The sequence below is a fragment of the Protomyctophum bolini genome (assembly GCF_963924005.1).
Source record: "Protomyctophum bolini genome assembly, chromosome: 5".
NCBI lineage: Eukaryota > Metazoa > Chordata > Actinopteri > Myctophiformes > Myctophidae > Protomyctophum > Protomyctophum bolini.
In genome coordinates this window covers 13,949,473-13,957,005 of record NC_137866.1, presented here as the reverse complement: position 1 = coordinate 13,957,005, position 7,533 = coordinate 13,949,473, and the positions used below count along the sequence as shown (strand labels likewise).

General features: G+C 42.3%; 1 protein-coding gene across 2 annotated transcripts in view; it reads left to right on the top strand.

The window, feature by feature from the left end:
* The first annotated feature begins 5,464 nt into the window (after nt 1–5,464).
* LOC308315817 (large neutral amino acids transporter small subunit 1-like) overlaps nt 5,465–7,533 on the top strand; it is a 19,402-nt gene continuing 17,333 nt past the window's right edge. The window contains exon 1 of one of the 2 annotated variants that reach the window (XM_080763995.1): nt 5,465–5,514. The gene's annotated coding sequence lies outside the window, so the exon portion shown is untranslated. The other variant, XM_080763994.1, reaches the window with a different exon arrangement.

Here is a 7,533-nt window from a genome sequence, read left to right as displayed (position 1 = left end):
GGGGAAAATGAGTTGTCCTAGTATGGCAGGCCCCCTGGGGTCAGCAAAGTAGGCATACGTATACAGTATGGGTTTAAATGGTTATTGGATGTGGCATAACTGCTTCAGTTTCAGTCTATCACAGGGAGAAATTATTGTCTCCCACTGGATCTCAACACTCATCTGTCTATTTTCTCCTGGGGCGTTCCTGAAGCGTTTTCAGAGATTAAAAAAAACATTGCAAGCTATGTATGGAATATATAATGTACAGTATCATGCCCACTCATGTTCCATTATATTATAAATGTCAAGCATCCTTTGCTGTTTCTCCACCCCTGCATGAATGTTTTCAATGTTACCGATATGGCTGTCATTATACATTAGGAACTGCTATTTCATGCAATCTACAAGTGGAAAATTGCTTTGTGAACAGTGCAATTCCACACCAGATATGATGGACACTGATTAAGTGTAAGGCAGCCATATGAATAGACCAATCAATATGTGTTGGAATAATTGTGCCATATGTCCCCCTGGCGCTCTGGTTCACAGATGCTTCTTTGATCCTGAGTTTTAATAGCCATGAGTACCACTATGCCGCTACTTCATTACTGACAAAAGGAGAGAGCGAGACGGGGGGGTGGCTTGATGGATGGATATGGATACTGTTATTAGGGATTAGGGGAGAGAGAGAGATGATGATAACAGGAGAGGCCAAGAGAAGAAGTGTGTAGGTTGATGGCTGACTGACTGACGTACGTACGCACGCACGCACAGTCGCACACACACACGCACACACACACACACACACACACACACACACACACACACACACACACACACACACACACACACACACACACACACACACACACCAGCCATATGTAACAAGCTACAAAGACTAGAATGATAGATGGAAGGAGCTAGGTGGTTGGGAGAACTAGAAGAGTTATCACAGAATGTAGGCTATATGCTTATTAAGGACAGGAGCAGTGATGTGACTGCTCCCCCAGCTTACAAGGCCAGCGCCATGGCAGTTGATCAAGAAGGGATTAGAGATGGCTCAGGGCACTAAATGTATTTCTGGAATCAGAAGCATTTCGAACCATCTTATCAGATACTGCTCGCTCGCCAAGATCCAGTGTCTGACGAGGAGGAGCTGTTTTGGAATAAATTAACAAGTCTTGCAATAATAAACGAATAACACCCGTAGCCCTATGCACTTCAGTACTATATGTGGGTGGGTGGGGGGTAGGGGAGGGGAGGAGAAGTATGAGGTAAAGGTAATACACAAAGTTTTGACATTTCAGTAGATAACAGTACAGGAAATGAAATAGAATTACCCTTAATATTGGCATTTAACTATCTGACAGCTCCTCCAACTGGGGCTGTCTGCTCAGCTGCATCTCATCTCCAGACTGAATTCACCCTTCCTGACCACCTGGGAGCCCGGCAACCGGGCCCTAAAAACCTTTAAAGCCTTGTTTATCATTTTTTAATCTGCTCTGAGGAAGGCTGTTGCCGAAACACGTAAGCGTTCTCAATACAAAATGAGAAACTGCATCTGAGCCAGTCTTGCATGCATCTGTTATTTTGGAGTGCCGTTTTTTCCACTTTGGTTGTGAGTTAAGTTGTATTTATAGCTGAGCAGAGCACCCACTGACTTAACCAAGGGCAGTATCCAGAGGAAGCGCACCTGCTTTTCTTTCTTGACTTGTTGATACTCTGTCATATGACCGTGTCCCACAACAGAAATAGACAATTTATTCTACAAGCTCACAGCCCATCGTGTTGGCCAGCCCCACTTGAATCATACTGTGTATGTCTTTTTGGTAATTCTTCAAACTGCTTCTGTTGCACATTGTGATTTGTCGTCAGCATGTCACCACTAAACAACAGAATGTTATGGGACTTAGAAAATTGTAAAAGAGGAGACGCGAGAGAAATTTTAAGGATGAAAGAAAATGTCAGTGATTAAAATGTGCAACATGCCAACATGCCTATAAGACCAGCAATGCTCTGTAATGAAACATTCTTCTGATCTTACATTGTTACTCTCATTCCTCTTCATCACAAACAGATGACAGCAGTGAGAAAAGGGACAAATTGAATGAAAAAACGAATGAAGGAGTTGTCTGCAGTATATGGAAGTTAGTGTTGATAAAATAACAATAACAATGATAGAGCAGAGGCAGATGGATTAGCCTGAGGGTGAAAGAAAGGGAGAGGAAAGGAGAGATGGAGAATGTGTTAGATAACAGCAAACGTAGAGAGAGAGAGAGAGAGAGAGAGAGAGAGAGAGAGAGAGAGAGAGACTTACAAACAAATGTCAGAGAGAGAGAGAAAGCATTGAGAAGGGCTTGAAAAGAAAGGAACAGAGAGGGGATTAAAAAAAACGGCTCTGATTTATGCTTAGAAAACACACACACACACACACACACACACACACACACACACACACACACACACACACACACACACACACACACACACACACACACACACACACACACACACATTCTCGGTATAACTATGGTTTGAGAAATGATAAAATGAGGGAGAATGCAGGGAGACAAATATACAAATGCTGGTGTGGGAATAACAAAGAACAGTGGGAAAGGTAGAAGAGGAGTAGAAGTAGTGAGACGGATTTGTAGGAGAGAAAAGGCATAGGATGGAGGAGGTAAGAGAGAGACAGAGGAGAGGAGGGGGCGGCTGTGGCTCAGGAGGTAGAGCAGGTCGTCCAATGATCCATAGGTTGGCGGCTCGAATCGGCTCCCCCCGTCTACATGTCGAAGTGTCCTTGGACAAGACACTGAACCCCAAATTGCCCCTGATGTGCTGGTTGGTACCTTGCATGGCCTCCGCCGCAATCGGTGTATGAATGTGTGTGTGAACGGGTGAATGTAATGCACAATCTATGTAAAGTGCCTTGGATAAAGCCTCTATATAATTGCACCATTTACCATTTAGAGAGAGCAAGTCAGGAGAGTAAGGAAAGAGAGGGGGAGGTGACAACGGTTACACAATAAGGCATACAGCATGATATATTAAGAGAGAAGGAACAAGTTCCATCCTCATGAACACTAAAGAGAGATGGATGAACAAGAGATAAAGTCAGCTGAGTGAGGAGGACACCTGTATAGAGTAGACCGCTAGACACTGCACATGTAAACAGAGCTGCTACCTTTAAACACATTTTTAATCTGAGGCTTTTTAGGAAAGAAATTGCTATTTGTCCCAAAGTGACTGTAAAGGATTGCTGCTGTTGTTTCAAAACCCCTGTATAACATTCACAATAGCTCTGTTATCACAATGCCGTACCCCTCCAACTGTATTTACTTTCCCCATTTTCAACTGTTTTTATTATATTTTGACACTAGCTTTGGCAGTGTAAACATATGTTTTCTCATGCCAATAAATCTCATTTGAATTTAATAGAGAGAGAGAGAGAGAGAGAGAGAGAGAGAGAGAGAGAGAGAGAGAGAGAGAGAGAGAGAGAGAGAGAGAGAGAGAGAGAGAGAGAGATGGGGGCGTTTTCTGAAGATGACCAGCAGCCAGTGAATATTCTGTTCCCAGCCTTTTCTGGACCAGCACCCACTTGGAAATCTCCGTCTGACCACTTAGCACGGCAGCCGAATGGCTGGTGTGTTTATTTTAATTATTAATCAATCTTATGTCTTCTGGCTTCGATCAATGCAATAGAACTAACATAGTATCCTATATCCTATTATCTGTGTCACAATGAAAGCTCATGTTTTCATGGTTATAAATAAGAAATACCACGACAATTAGTTTTAAATTGTTTTCTATTATTAATGTTATATTATCTTAGTGTTTTATTAATATTTGGGGCCTACTTGCAATATCCTCATGTCATGACCCACTGGCCCACAGGTTGGGAATCAAGAGTCACGACTTGAACAATGGTCAAGGTCAAGAGGTCAAATAGTTCTTAGATAAATGGAAAAGAAAACAAATAAAGGAAGAGAGAAAAGATGGTCGGTGTCAGTGACAGGTAGTCATCTTGATTGAACTTGTTTATGCTTCTAAATTGACTACTGCAGGGACAAATAAACCAAAATATTTGCCAGTACAGAATTCATTCCATATGTTGATCTGACCCCATGCCAGGAGTCCAGGAGTCTGCTGTCACCCAGGAGGATGCGTGTGTTAACCTTCACACACTTTCTCCATCTCCATATTTTTCCTCCCTCTTGTGGAGGTTGTGTTTCTTCTACCTTGAAACAGGCCAAACCTATGGTGTCAGAGGCGGACACTATATATTCCATCCATTGTTTAGTATTATTTTGTTTAACTATTACTATGCTCAAGTTTAAATTTGAGAAAGTAAATGGTCAATTTCCCTTTAGATGCTGTCATTTCAATTGAATATATAAGGATAGGTGTTTTGTATTTACTGTATTAGTATTTCTGAATAATGTTGCGATGCCTAGACTAGGACAATATACATAAAAATGGTATAGTCATAGCGCTGTCTTTACCTCATCTTATGCATTCTCTGATTCTCATTTCATCTCCTCATCTAATGTATGTGTATTGTACTGTACAACAGTACAACACAATCTCAGGTTGTGTACAATTACAATATAGATTGATTGATTGATTGATTGATTGAATAATTTAACATTTCAAGCACAACTCAATACAAGACTGTTAACTGTGGACGACACCATAAACTCATTACACTCATTACACTTGTTTACAATAGGGTCCACCATGTTCAATTAATCATAACATTTAGAGACGTACAAATATACACTACTATAGCCACAAAATAGGAAATCATCATAGAGGAGGTAAAAAGGGAAAAAACACATACAGTGAGGGGAAAAGAGGGTGACTGCGGGATTCAACTTTTTCGAATTGCAGCCGTCCATAGGTGCCTTTTGAGAGCGGTTTTGAAGGCGCCATGTCATGGGATTCGCATGTCTTAATGAGATGATTGAGCTATGTTGTATTTATTGTTTTTAAGTCTTTTCAAATTAATTGAATAAGGACCCCAATGGAAACAAGCCTTCTTGGGATTGAAATGCTCTTAGCAGAACTGTACTTTCCTGTGCAATCAATGGGGCTACTGTGTCTTTAAATTTCCCATGGTGCAACGTTTATGCGTTCGTGGTAGAATATACTTTTAAAATATTCCACCAAGTAGATCATAATAATCCAACGCTGTCTTTACAACGCGCGGTGTTTTGTTCATTAAACACATACTAATCGAAACAATGTGTTAAATTGACACCATGATCCATAACACTCAACCGCCGCCTACCCATAAATACTCGGGCCGGATGCCTTAACATCCGGGCATTCGGAAGGCTTGCACTCTGGGCTACCCGCAGAGAACCTGGTTTCTCCACCCCGCCCAGGGGAAAGTCCCCGGACACGTTGCAGAAAGTGCACTGCGTAAATGCAGGATTCTGACTTGTGCTCTACCGCTGTCAGCTGAGAGACTCCTCGTAGAGTTGAGCTGGGTGATCGCAAGTCGGCTTTGTCAGCTTGATAGGAATGCAAGTACGTGCGACTATCACCGCCTAACTGAACGGGGCTCATTCTCGGAATGCTGTTTTTATTTGCATGCATGCATGATGGTTGTGTTAATGGAATGTATTCGAGCAGTGGTTTTCAACCCTTTTCATTAATTCGGCTTTTGAGCCTCTATACTACTCTGGCTAAACGTAAACAGGAAGTAAGTGAGGGTGGAAAATGCCGTTCCGCCACAAACGGGATGAAAACACTTCTTCATTGAAAACTACGGACTGATACATTGCACAAGCACCCCGTATTCCTCTCTAACATTTGGCGTATCAGGGTAATTTGGGTAAGCAGTTTATATTTTGCTTTTATTCAGAGCCCTAAGTATAAATGTCTCAGCTGGTGTCCGTGTACTCCCCTCTCAAGGATGAACTCGACAATGTCAAAATCGATAAAATATATATACGTAAACTTTGGCTGCCAGAAATATGTTTCTGTCATTATTTATTTTGTTTTATTTCACATTATATTGGGAAAGGTAATTTGGAATTGCGTCACGTCCGGTGCCATGTCCTTATTTGGTGTTGAACCAGCGATGGCTCACAACATTGTTTGTCAAGCCTCCGTGTAGAGTAGACGGAAGGACATGAATTGTTTGAGAGAAGCGTGTCATTAACCAAGGTTTGTTTGTTTGTTTGTTTCTGAACCAATGTTTTACGTTCTTTGTCAACATTTAAGGTGTATGTTTGATTTGTATATGAGTTTAATTGATGCGATTTGTTTTTTGTTACAGTTTGACGTTTGTTGTTCATATGGGTTTCCTGTCATTCCATTCCCTTCATTCCTAGGGTTGCCACCTTTGAGATCTTGAAATAAGGAACACTTATACGACCACGCGGCGAAGCAGCGCCATTATCGGGTTATCGACTAACTGGCCTTGGAAGGCCTCGGGATCCCCCAGGAGGAAGTTACTAATGTTGCTCTGGAGAGGGAAGTCTGGGGCTCTCTGGTGGAGCTGTTTCCCCCGTGACCCGACTACGGATAAGCGGTTGAATCAGGGACGGATTAACCCCCATGAGGGCTCCTGAGCCGGTAATGTGTTGGGGGGGGCCCATAGCGTGCATGCGTGCACATTCTTTGTGTTTTTATGTTTTTATCATCTTTTTGACCTAAATTTAACAAAATGAATGGCCAATTCCAGGGCCTCAGACCCAGTACCATGCGGTCCAGTTTCCTCAAAGGGCCCCTAACAGCCAAGGACCCCTGGGCCCCGGTCACACTGGCCCAATAGCTAATTTGGCCCTGGGATGGATGATTTCACATACCATATTAGCCTTTGGGGTCACTTGGTGGTCACTGTGGTCAGTAAGAAAGGGGTATACTGCCCTGTATTTGTTATGAAGTAGCCTATTCTGTTTATAACAACATAAGAGTTCTGATTCTGAATCTGAATTCTTTAAATGGGCACAATATTTAATTCAATTGATTCATTTATATTAAATACATTATTTATATATTTTTAATTGTAATATTTATTAGACTTCATTAATAAACAATCCACCATAATAGTCTACTGAAATAGTTTGGCTATTATTCCCACATCAGCAGCCATTGGCTATTGCATGGGCAGGACAATAGACCAAATCGATCTCGGGGGCAGTTTCAGTCATGAAGAACTGTGACACTTCTTGTTGGGTGTTCTGTGATCATACTGTTGATCCCTGAAGCATGCTGTTTGCTATCAAACAGTTCCCCATGCGCCACAGAAAACATACGCCGACATACTTTGCAATTTGCTTTATATTAATCTCCCGTGACGCTGTCAAGCCAGGGGTTTGCCTCTTCCCTGCACTCACGTCTATATTTTTAAGGCGTTTTCTTTTTTGAGACGGTGGAGAATCTGCTGTTGTGTTGTAGAACTTCTAGTACTAGACATTTTAAACAGCGTGGTGTGGCCGGCCGGCGAGACACGCACTGGATTCGGCACGTCGCCACAGCGCAATTGAGAGCAGAGCACACCGCACACAAGCAGATCAGCAGCCACGGGGAGGTTTTTGT